Source organism: Lissotriton helveticus, chromosome 1_1 (genome assembly GCF_964261635.1).
Source record: "Lissotriton helveticus chromosome 1_1, aLisHel1.1, whole genome shotgun sequence".
Classification (NCBI taxonomy): Eukaryota; Metazoa; Chordata; class Amphibia; order Caudata; family Salamandridae; genus Lissotriton; species Lissotriton helveticus.
The window spans coordinates 1783634293-1783647093 of record NC_136057.1 but is presented as its reverse complement, the minus strand read 5'-3'; the positions used below and the strand labels follow the sequence as shown (position 1 = coordinate 1783647093).

Here is a 12801-nt window from a genome sequence, read left to right as displayed (position 1 = left end):
AGTTTAAGCGAGGATTCAAGTAGGCGGGTCCACAGTTGTGTAGGGTCTTGTATGCATGGGTCTTGTAACTGCCATCTTTTCTGTACAGGGATCCAGCGGAGTTCCCTGACATAGGGGATGATATGGGTTCATCTAAGAAGATCCAGTATGAGTCTGGCGGCGGAGTTCTGTATGGTCTGTAGTCGGAGGAGGTGAGCAACGATCCCTGCGTAGAGAGCGTTTCCATATTGCAGTCGGCTGGAGATAAGGGCCAGGGTGATGGTGTATCTTGAATTTTGGGATAGCCATTGAATATCTGTGAGAAAGTGGCTCTATATAGACTAGACTAGGATGAAGTACAGTGTGTATAGAGTCCACCAACCCCAGAGGTATAACAGAGGTTAAAGTCAGAACTGACCTTACTCTCCAAAGTGGTAGCTTGGTCGAGCAGTGCGCCAGTACCAGAGGGCAGTGTAAAGCATTTGTCGTACACACTCAGTCAGCAAAAGGTTTCACACACTCAAGACTGAACTCCAGGCCAATTGTTTTTATATCCACAGATATAGTTGTTTTATTTTTAGAACCAACAGTTGTAAAAATATACTTTTCTCGATATGAGTATTATCATGTAATTACTTTGCAGAGGAGCAATAAAGTTTGTGCACACAATCAATACAGTACTGACAGTGAGCAACACAGTCTTAAAACACACTACAGCATTCAGCTCAATGGGTTTTCCACATGTAGTTACAATTGATTACTAGAAAGATTACTTTTGTAGTTCCAGGACTAGGTTCTAGATTGAGTCCTGGGGTCTAAGCTGAGACCAGATTAGCAAAAACGTTTTAGTTACTGTAGTGAATTTTCATGAATATAAAGCAGTTTTAAGAGTTCACACTTAGAAACTTTTCAATGTAAATCTGACAATGTTATTCAATGGGAGAAAATTCAGAGTGCAGGTAAAGTACGATTGCTTTACTTTTGTAACCCAGCACTGGTCTCCTAGGGCCAGCACTGGGGGCTTAACTCAAAACAGGTAGGTAATTGCGTTTCAGTATTTCGTATGATTTTTAAAGAATATTTCCAGTTTTCAAAAGTAGACACTTGAAAGAAATTTCATAGAAATCAGACAATGGGTTCCGAAGGAGAAAATAGAGATTATTAGTAAACCCGCTAGGGATTATTATTGCGGTTCAGTACTGGGCTGAAAAGGTACAGTACTGGCTTCTCCCCTGGTCACAGGTGAGTACTTCGGAATTCGGACTTTGGCTGATTTTATGTGAATATTTCCAGTTTTCAAAACTTCACACTTAGAACATTTTCGAGTCAAAATGGGTCAATGTTATCCAACGGCAGGTAAGTGAATTACCGGTTTCCAGGTGAGTACTTGGTTGGTGAAGTTAAGGTTCTGTGTATAGACTCAGGGGTCCCCCAGGGTCAGGTAAGTACAGTTAGTTCAATCCCAGTGGCACAGGGGCGGCCGCGTGCAGAGGTAGGTAGGCCCAATGATATCCAACGAGGAAAAGTGGGCCTTCGGTTGGTGGCTGCTGGCTAGCAGGCCACGCGGCTCTTTGAGCTAGGCTCCTGGTCACTTGCTCAGGGCAAGGGGGAAGTAGGATAGGACAAAGGGGTCACAGCCAGCGGCACTCGGGCGGCTGGGTGCAGGGTGCTTTTGAGCCGTCTGGCGCTCAATGTTATCCAGTGAGGATCTTGAAAAGGGAACTAAGGCTGCAGGCTCGGGGACGGAGACTCTCCAGGGGCGACCAGCACTTCGAGAGGTAAGTTGGGATCTTGGAGCACAGGTCAGTACCCCAAAGGGAGGCACAGGGGGCTGTAGGGCACCGGGTGCAGGGGTGTCTTTGGGTGTCAAAAAAGCTTACCCTCTGCTGGTCGTGGTTGGGGTGGCCCCCGGTTCTGAGTCTGCAGGTGTCGGCTGGTTCGTCGAGGAGGGTCTTTGGGCACTGGACTTCGGGTCCCACTCGCTGGGGAGACGTCCTCATGTTCTTGGGTTGGCCTGGCCCGGGCTCTGCTGGTGCAGAGTGGGCAGGTCCGGAGCTCCCTGGTGGGCACCAGGTGGGTTGTTGCAGCAGAGCCTCTGCTGATGGGAGTTCCAATCTTCGAGAGGGTCAAGGCAGGCAGGTCCTCTGGGTGTCCCAAGGTTGCTGTCCGCGGGAGTCGCCGGGTTTAGGCAGGAGCAGGTTCCAGGATCAACAGGCCGGTAGGGCTGGGGCCACGTCAGTTGTTGTTGTCCTGTTGTTAGCAGCTGCACGGCGGGTCTTCTTCTTCTTGATCTTCTTTCTTCTTTTTGGTATCTGAATCTAAGGAAGGAATGTTCAGGGAGCCCCTAAATACTAAATTTAGGGGCGTTACAGGTAGGGCAAGGGCAGGGACCAATGGATCCCTGTCCTGGGGTGAGTACACCCCCTAGCCTGCTCCTCTCCTGTGGGAGGGGGGCAGGAGCCTAGCTGGGATTGGGCAGGGCTCCCCATCTACAAGATGGCCGGAGCCCGGGGTCGTGCTTCACCTCGCCTCCTCCACCTGAGGGGTGGAGTTGGCAAAGGTTGGCACACCCCCCCTTCCTGACATAGTTTTTCTCGCCAGTCTTCCCGCCAGAGTGGGGGCAGAACTCGTGGGGCCAGTTGCTGGGTACAGCAAATGGTCTGGAGAAGTTCTCAGAGGCAGCATGCCTTTGAAGCTTCCCCCTGTCCATCATGGCGGAGGAGACATAGCACCTCGCCCAGGATGTGCATTGTTGCAGGCCCAGGAGAGAGGGGGGCTCTCCACCCAGGGGTCCAGCAACATGTCTGCTGTGTTGCAGCCTCTGCAGCCACTCAGCCCAGACGTGGATTGTAAGTTCGGGTTTTGGAGGGCATCTCTAAGATGCCCTCTGGTGCATTTTACATTAAATCCCACACTGGCATCAGTGTGGGTTAAAATATGGTGAGAAGTTTGGTACCAAACTTGTCAGTCTTCAGTGTAGCCATTATGGTGCTGTGGAGTTCGTAATGACAACCTCCCAAAAACATATATACTCTTAATGGCATCACTGCACTTACAGTACCCAGGAATGGCCCTGGGTACTGTAGGGGCACAGGGCTCATGCACCTGTGCCCTTACCTCTGGCATAGGGCACCCAGTTAGAGGGGTGACTGAAGTATGTCAGGGCAGTGGGTTCTGTGGGCATGGCACACAGGGATGTGTGCCATGTCGACTCTTGTTTTAGTTCTGTACTTAGGTACTCAGCCTGCAAAGGCAGTGTGTGGGTGCCAGGGTGCAAGGCCCCTGAGGGTGGCGCAATAAGTGCTGCAGCCCTCAGGGGTCTTCTCTGGTCACCATGCCCTGGGTACCTAGGGTACCATTTACTAGGGGCTGACAGGTGGCCAGAGATGCCAATTGGGTCTTTTGTTTGGAACACAGGCCCTGGGATCCTGGTTGGCAGGAACCAGGGCACACTCAGTCAAAGCACATCAGCAGTTCAGAAAAAAGTGGGGGCATACCAATACAAGAAAGATGGCACTTTCTCACAATATCTTGTGAAGGATGCTGAGGATGAAGAAGCAGCAGAAGAAGATGGAGGTGACCTGAGGTGTCATGGTTAGCTTGTTGTCAAGAATGATGCCTAGGTTCCTAGCATGGTCAGTGGGTGTAGGAATAAGTCCAAGGTCTGAGGGCCACCAACACGCGTCCCTTGGGGAGCTTTTGTTTCTGAAAACCAGTACCTCTGTCTTCTCCTTGTTCAGCTTCAGACAGTGGTCGTTCATCCAGTTGGCGACGTCTCTCATGCAGTAGTGGAAGCTGGTCTTGGTGGTGTCTTCGGAGAGGATGAGTTGTGTGTAGTTGGTGTAGGATAAGATGTTGAGTCCGTGGGATTTGGGGATGCTGGCCAGAGGTACCATATTAGTGTTGAAGAGGGTGGGGCTGAGCAAGGATCCTTGGAGTAATCCACATATGATTTCCTTGGGTTCTGAGGTGAAGAGGGGGAAAGGCAGACTTTTTGAATTCTTCCAGGGGGGAAAGAGGCGATCCACTCGAGATGACTCCTTGGATCCGTGTGTTGGACAGCTTTGCGATGAGTGTGTGTTTGGAGACCGTATTGAAGGTTGCCGATAGGTCTAGGAGGAACAGGGCTCAAATGTCGCTGGTAGCCCCGATGATGGCTGCCTCAGTGCTGTGGTTGCTGTGGAGTCTGAACTGGGAGGAGTCAAGTAGGAGGTTGGTTACAGATATGAGTAGAGTTGTTTGTTGATGGCATTATCTAATACGTTGGCCGGAAACAGAAGCAGAGAGATTGGTCGGTAGTTGTTGAATTTGCTGGGGTCTGCCAGTGGTTTATTCAGTTGGGCGTTGACTTCTGCATATCTCCAGTCCTCAGGGAAGGTGGCTGTGGCAATTGAGCTGTTGAACAAGGTTGTGAGTACGTGACTGATTGTGGCTTTGCCTAGGTTGAAGATGTGGTGAGGGCATGGTTCGTTTTGCGCCCCCTGAGTGGACCAAGTTTATGATGGGGGCAGTGTCCTGTGGGGCAAGCTGGCTTCATTTGGTTAGGGGAGATGTCTGTGGTGGTAGCGGGGTTGTGGTGTTGCTTGAAGAAATTGGTGGACTTGGACTTAGGTTTGAAGTTTGGGTAGCCATTGGCGATCTTTTCGTGGAAGAAGTTTGCAAGGTTGTCGCAGAGTTTCTGTGAGGGGGTAATGTTGTTTGATGCAGGTGAGGGGTTGGAGAATTCTTTGAGAATGTTGAAGAGTTCTTTGCTGCTACTGAAGATTGATTCGATGCATGAGGCTAAGGCCTTTTTCTTTGATTCCCTCAACTGTCTGTGGTAGAGATTGCGGGCTGTCTTTAAAGCGGTCTAGTCGATCGTATCCTTGCTGTGCACTATCTACTTTCCAGTTATTTACACTGTTGTTTGTTCTGAGGTCTTCAGTGTACCAGCTAGCCTGGTTGGTGGACCTTCCGTGGATATTGCTGCCGATGAGAGTGATGCTATTGGTGCAGTCGGAAATCCAATTGTTGAAGTTTGTGACATCTGGTCTAGCTTGTTGGAGGAGATGTGGTGGGTGGTTAAAGGGTGTTGAGCCATGTGTCCTTTGAGACTTTGCACCACCTACGGTGGGGGTCAGTGGTCGGACTGGGGGCAGAGGTCCGTGAGCTGATGATGTTGAAGTGGACAATGTAGTGGTCGCTCTATGTGAGGTCAGTGGTGTGGTTATACCTGATGCGGTCGCCGGAGGTGAAGAGGGGGTCTAGCGTGTGCCCAGCAGTGTGCGTAGAGTGGTGTACGAGCTGGGTGAGTCTGATGTTCATGCTGTAAGGTTGGTTGTGTTGATCACATTGTGGTCGTTGATCTATAATTTGAGATTGCAGAGGAGAATCTAGTAGTTGGAGTCTATAGCTAGGTGAGGCAATTAAGTTGCAGAAGGATGGACATGGTCCTAGAGGGTGGTAGGCGAGGGTCAAATTGGCTCAATTAAAAGAACCAAGACTACAAATTCCAGAATACACTGACATGTAAAAGCAAAGACCAGCCTTGGAAAACTGGTGTCCCAGTGACATGGAGCTAACTAGCCACCCTAGTCATTGGGTGGCCTATGTTCCAGTTAAGGGCAGTTGTTTTGCTTTTGAAAGACTCCAGATTACAACTCCCAAAATAAATTTAGTACTTAAAGGAAAGCAGAGGATTTGGGAAGTGTGTATTTGATAACACAGACACATGTAGTGACTTTCTGTTTTACTGGTGTGGTCAGTGATCAAACACGAGTAATGAAGATTATAAACAAGTAACAGGGGCATGCAAACCAGCCAGCATTAGAGATTTTGGAAGGAATTTTGATATGACACAATCTAGAGGTTGCTTCTTGTCACGTCAACTTCATTTGACACCTTTGGATTCTGAGCAAGAAGAAAGAAGATAGTTACATCTCTGACAACCTATGTCACTCCTAGTCACTCCTACACTGATCCCCCTTGTTCTTTGCCCACTTGGTACAGCTTTGTAAAATTATAAATCAATATTGGCAGCCACACCTTGGCGCTTGTTAGATCTTTCGTTACTGGAAAACAAAACAAACAAGCATTTGCAATGCAATAGGTCTCGCATTAGGAAAGTTTGAGCTATTGGTATTGTAAATGACACATTTTTTATTTATGTGTTGGTTTTGAAAATAGCGAAATTAATAGCTTTGTCATTTACAATGCCAATAGTTTTAACTTTCGCAAATGTGACACTTGTACCATTTGTAATGCAATATGTGTTGTATTTACGTGACTTAGATGTATTGATATTACAAATAACAATAGCTTTTAATTTTTTTTATAATTAATACCTAAATAAAAAGTATTGTAATTTATAATGGCAATAGCTTAAACTTTTGTATATAACTTGTGTGAAGATTATGTTCAGTGTATTTTATTGTGACGAAAATCCAAGAACAGAAGTGAAATATTAACATCTTTTTGTGACATTTGTAATAAAGCTTGAAACATTGAGAGAACATATTTGAACCAGTTGTTGTTGAATGGTTGCACAGATTGATGTTGTGGTGGCGCTGAGTGATGTTGTGGTGGCGACGAGTGATGCTGTGGCGTTCAGTGATGCTGTGGTAGCGCCTATTGATGTTGTGGTGCCCCCGAGTGATGCTATAGTGGTGCTGAGCGATGCTGTGGTGATGCGATAGATAGAGTGAGTGCGATAGATAGATAGATAGAGCGAGTGCGATAGATAGATAGAGGCGATAGATGGAGGGAGGGCGATAGATGTGTGTGGTTGTGTGTGTGTGGTTGTATGTGTGTTGTATGTGTGTGTGTGTGTGGTTGTATGTATGTGTGTGTGCGGTTACAGAAGGATGTATGTGGAAGAGAGCAGCAGATCAGCATATTATAAGAGAACAGGGAGTTAAAGAAGGATGCGTGTTGAAGCGATCAGCAGATCAGCACAGAAGAAGAGAACAGGGAGTTAGAGAAGTAGGCGGTGGTAGGGAACAGCAAATCAGCACAGGAGAAGAGAACAGGGTTTTGGAGAAGGGGGCGGGGTGGAAGAGAGCAGCAGATCAGGATGGGAGAACAGAACAGGGAGTTAAAGAAGGAGGCGGGTGGAAGAGAGCAGCAGATCAGCACAGGAGAAGAGAAGAGAACAGGGAGTTTAAAAAGGAGGCAGTTGGAAGAGAACAGCAGATTAACACAGGAGAAAAGAACAGAGTTAAAGAAGGAGGTGGGGTGTTTGAGAGCAGCAGATCAGCTCAGGTGAAGAGAACATGGAGTTAAATAAGGAAGCAGGTGGAACAGAGCAGCAGATCAGCACAGGAGAAATGAACAGGGAGTTAAAGAAGGAGGTGGGTGGGAGAGAGCAGCAGATCAGCACAGAAGAGAACAGGGAGTTAAAGAAGGAGGTGGGTGGAATAGAGGAGCAGATCAGCACATGAGAAGAGAACAGGGAGTTAAGTAAGGAAGCGGGTGGAAGAGAACAACATATTAGCACAGGAGAAGAGAACAGGGAGTTAAAGAAGGAGGTGGGGTGGAAGAGAGCAGCAGATCAGCACAGAAGAGAACAGGGAGTTAAAGAAGGAGGTGGGTGGAATAGAGGAGCAGATCAGCACATGAGAAGAGAACAGGGAGTTAAGTAAGGAAGCGGGTGGAAGAGAACAACATATTAGCACAGGAGAAGAGAACAGTGAGTTAGAGAAGGAGGCGGGTGAAAGAGTTTTTTTTTTTGGTGAAAAAACACTTGGCCAAAGTACATTACAACATTTTATAGGCACTAATCACAATGTTTCACTTGTATTTAACCTGTACCTCATCATATCCACAACAGGACAACCTTGTATCACAAAATATATTATTTTTTTATTTTTTTATTTTAAGCGATTAGAATCAGATACTCTTATTTTCTTATATACATATTGTGTATCTCAATTCTTTTATAAAAAACAATAAATGCACATTTTTTCCAGTCAGATATCTGTTCAGTTCATTGACATTTTCTTTTTTAAGTGCTTGACCTTGATTGATTTTGGTTGAATGCAGATTATAAGATACATAGGTTACTTACATTTTTTGCATCTATAAAATTACATTTGTTCAGATATATGTGCATTTTGTGTCCTACAAAAATGGCAAAATTTCCCACTTTATATTAGCGGATTGCGTTACGCGCGTTTCTGCTTGCGCCTTCTTCAGGACTCCGTCATGTAAATCTTTAAAAAATATATATAATTTAACATTTTTTTAACATTCGATCTTCAACAATGCAAGGTACATGATTACTTTCTTTTGTAGCAAAACAGTGTGGTGCCTATTCAATTGTTCTATTTATATACAATTTATTACACAGAAAATGGTGTGATGGTGACGACTATAGGTACTTATGGTTGACACTCATAAATGCTTTTAGTAATAGAGTAGACACCCTTGTGATTAGCTAATAAATACAAAGTGTGCACAAGTAGGACCTGTATAGCTATACTGATCCATTTATCCCTTCACCAGTCAGAAGATTGCTTTCATGCTTTATACTCTCCTTCAATATCTTTTTACCTTTTGTCTTATGTCTTTAATCTATCTTGTTCTTTGTTGCTGTACCATGTTCTCTTGACTTGCTGGGCATTTAAGCTGGAGACAAATTTATATGTTTAGCTCCAATAATTATTGTTATAACTATGGCTTTCTTAAGTCAGATCTAATTATTTGTTTATTGGTACCAGTTATAAGACTTTCAATGCTTAGTTCTTCTTCTGATTGTATGCAAGGTTTTTCTGAGCTTGGAAAATCACTTCTTCCATTAAATATAGTATCTGTACGATTATTACACTCTATAAGACAGAAAAGAACACTGTTTTTCTTGTACCTGTTCCTATGCTAGGTTTGAGATTGTCGACTTAACTTATTCTCCATTTCTGAAGTTACCTTTAATTTTCTGCAGATTTTTATATTGTTTCTTTCACACTCAAAATGTGTGATGATGGGCGGAGCCGGGCCGGGCCGGGCCGGGCCGGCGGCCAAGATGGCCGCACCGAGTCCCGGCTCCGCCGACCTTCCCTCCTCGCCGCCTGTTCTGCTTGCCTGCCCAGTGAAAGCGCGGAGCTTCCGTGTGTCGGAAGGGACGCTGAGGTGAGGCGTCCGATTCCGGCGAAATTTCTGACTCCGGGGACGGAGATACGCTCGTCAGAGTAGGGCGGCCTGCCCGATGCCGGTGACCGGGACCTCGCGTTTCGCTGCATCCGACCACCAGTGCAACAACAGCGGACACATTGACCTGTGAGGCGCCGGTCTCCCGCCAGGGAGCCTGAAAATACCCTCGACACCGCCGCAGCCCTTTCCAGGTGCACTGCACAATTCTCCTGTGCTGCTTGCTTCTCCTCCCTCATTACTCCCCCCCCCAGCGATTTTTGTTGGCTGCCGGACTCTGAGACTTGCTCCCTGCCTGTCTGGGGCATTCTGCATGCCTGCAAATTGAATCGACGTTTTTATCTCCAGCTCATGGGCGCTGGTGAGTGCACGATATTACGGTGCTTTTTGGGCTGGGGGGGCCCGCTAACGATACTTGGTAGTGGGGAGGAGGGCATCCTGTGTTGCCCATTGCTGATACACAGACAATCCGCCATCTTGACTGGAAAGGGTCCGAAGACTCCTGAGCCTGCCCGTGTGGTGCCGTGGCGCTGCTTGTTGGAACAGTGGCGATCCGATGGATTATATCTTGTGCGGCGAATGGGTGTATTGGAGGCCGGTGGACGGCGACTGTACTTCTCTAAGGGGCCGCGGCCCTATATTCTGGTGATGATGAGAAGTAGTCCTGATTATTATTGAATCGAGGTTTTCTTGGGGCCGTCACCAGCTTCATCCGCCACTTTCATTGTGGTAAAGGTTACTGCTATCACGGCGACAATGCGGCTCGACGTAGCTGTGGCTTACTGATGGCGATATTGTGGACTTGCTCCCTTGGGGGGTCTTCCTGATGTCTCACGGCGGATCGGCTACATGACAGCGTATTCCTTGGACTACGATCGGTGGTGGCTGATTGCTCTTTTCATGTACCTTTGGAGAGGTTTTGGTTATTCCTGGACTGCCATGACTGTTTCACTTTGTGGTTTCTACCCCGGTCTGGCATTTTGGGGCGGGTGGGACCTGCATCATTGATCCTGTTTCCCTGTGAGAATCGAATGTGCGTAGGGCGCCATTTCTGTGGTTGGGAGTGTATTATGCCCCCTCTGTGGGACTTTGACTGTGTAGCGACTGATACATCCTGATTAAGTAGGTACTCCCAATATTGTCTATTTGTTCTCTGATTGATTTTAAAGGTGGGCGGGGGGAGGGGGGGTTGGGGTTCCCGTACGGAGAGTCTCCCCCATATCTCTTTCCCTATTGTGGGCTGTTGGTTATTTTTTCCTTTTCCCTTTTTATTTCCTTAGTTCTCTTAATCTTGTCTATATTTCGGGTTCACAATGGGCGACAGGCACGCTGGTGGGCCGTAGCCACATGCAGGGGTGCAGGGTGGGGGGATGGGGGCGGGGTGTTGTTGTTTTCTTCTTTTTCTTTGTTTCTATGGCCTTCTTATCTTCTTGTTCTTGGCTAATTCTATTTTCTTCTATTCTTTATTTGGGATCTTTGTGGGGGTAGTTTTCTGCACACTTGCCTACTTCGATCCTTAAGGGGGATTTAGACTGCTTTGTTATGGCAATCGGGAACTGTTGGTGGGCGGACTGCTTGTTTTTTTGATTATCCTGGTACCGAGTGGAATCATTACGTCCCACTGGCAGTTCTCCTGGACTACGATCATCCTGCCCCTTGAACTTCCCATGATTTGTTCTGATTTACATATACTGCCACAGATCCTGCCCCTTCTACTTTATCTTAAAATTAAACCTTCATTAATCCTGTTGTTCTGACAAAATAGCTCTCCTGGGTTGCAACCGTACATTTGTGGGACGGAAATTTGCACTGCCATGGTCTAATTGCTTTGCTCTGTTTGAATCTGTTCCGATGGCTGATTATGATGTTCTGCTTTGTATCGATTGTAACTGAACTCGCTTTTAATAAAGGTTTTTCAAAAAAAAAAAATGTGTGATGATGCCTGTTAGACCCGTCTGCTTCTGAGAGTCCCCTCACCACTATGATTTCTTTTGTTCCCCTGTACCTCCCAAAATTTGTCGCTTTTTATTTGTCTACCAGGACTTTTTATGTGTTGTTTCATGGGGTTAGATGTTCCTTGACGCCCAGTTGCTCACAAGGTTTGTGGCACCTATTTACAAGGCGCCTTGCCCAAACCTGTGGCATTACAAGCTGGGGTTGTCAACCTGTGTAAATGAACTTAAAATGGTGGACACCCTTTTTCCTCATGTGAAGTGACTCCCATTGGAGCCTTCATGAACCCTGGCCTTTTGAGGTTTTGGCGCCCTTTGTTTGGCGCGCATTTCTGACAGGAATTCCTTTATTTTCCTCAGGTACACAAAATGGCTGCTCTAGAACCCCAGTACGGTGGCTGTGAGTGTCCTAAATACCCCTCAAGAGTGCCATGTCATTGTCACAGCCAGAGAAGGTTCTAGAACCTTCTGGCTCGTGCCAGTACCCCAGGGCACTGGCTATATAAGGCCCAGTCCCTGGCGGCCATTTTAGATGATGGCGATTAGTTCAGACTAGAGAAGAGATTCCAGACTTGACACCAGATTGACACCTGCCCTGTTGACCCCTGAGGTGGCTGGTAGCGCAGGCAGTAGAGCAGCAAAGGGTTGCTGGCGTTGTGTCTGACTGGCGTTCCAGTCAGCTACGTGAGAAGTGACCTAGCGCCTACAGCGCCTGCCCTGCGAGTACCTCATTGCCCCCAAAGACTGTGGCCAGATTCGTGTGCCTCTCCGCCCCCCGGTGGTGAACTGTGATCGATTTATCGAGTCGCGAGGCGAGAGCAAGTTCGCCGCGACCGCGATCGTCAGCTGTGCCCCCCTTCGCGACAGGTGCCTCTAGAGGGGAGCTCGGACGTCTCCGAGCCCCACCAGCGTAGAGCACTTCCTGCGCCGGGGCGGGGAAAGGCCGGCCTTCGTTGGGTGGGACTAGCGTCTTTGCCACTCCCCAGTGACCCGGGAGCTGTAGCTGTGGGCGGGAACCACCCTGAATGCGGAAGTCGGAGGGAGGTCCGTGGAGCCCCTGAGAGCCCCGTCGCTAACGAGAGGAGTGCTGTGCCCGACTGAATCGTATCTTGATTGCAGCCGATGTGAGGTGGGCCCGTTTCCTCATAGTGAATGCAGCGTTGTGAAGGAACTGTGAACCGGCATTTACTTGACTGTGCGCGAAGGTTGTGTGACCTCTCCGGCAGCCCGTTCGTCAGTCTAATGACTTTGAACTGGTGCCGCCTGTGCCCAAGTGGTGCTAAAGCCCGTAGGCGCGCATAGACTTCACCGGCAAAGCAGAGATCCTATCCCGGTGACCGCCGAGTGCAAATGATGTATTTACTGTGTTTCCTTGCCTTCTAGATATACGCGCATACGCCTTGAGTGATTATTAAAGAGTCCCAAACCTTATTTTGTGCTCAGAGAAGCCGTATACCTGGTCATTGAAAACAGCATAAACTGTAAGAGTTATCTTTCCCATTTGAAACGTATTGCAGATGTAATGATTCTAAAGTATTTAATTGGTGGCAGCGATACCAGAAGAAACATGTGGTTGTTTATTTAAATGAACCAATATTTATTCTGATATTTATTCTGATATTTGTTCTGATATTTATTCAGATATTTATTCTGATATTTATTCCTGAAGTTATTCTATTTATTAAGACTATTTATTACCAGAACTGTATGACCAAAAGAAATGTATATGTGCTTTCCCAGTCAACCCTAT

At 47.2% G+C, this 12801-nt stretch overlaps 1 long non-coding RNA gene across 2 annotated transcripts in view; it reads left to right on the top strand.

Annotated features, from left to right (window-relative positions):
- LOC144752491 (uncharacterized) overlaps positions 1-12801 on the top strand; it is an 87699-nt gene that overhangs the window by 1091 nt on the left and 73807 nt on the right. Inside the window, exon 2 of one of the 2 annotated variants that reach the window (XR_013594121.1) lies at positions 89-191. The exons of the other annotated variant lie outside the window; for it this stretch is intronic. This is a non-coding gene — a long non-coding RNA (uncharacterized LOC144752491). The remainder of the gene's footprint in view (positions 1-88; positions 192-12801) is intronic. 2 annotated transcript variants of the gene reach the window in all.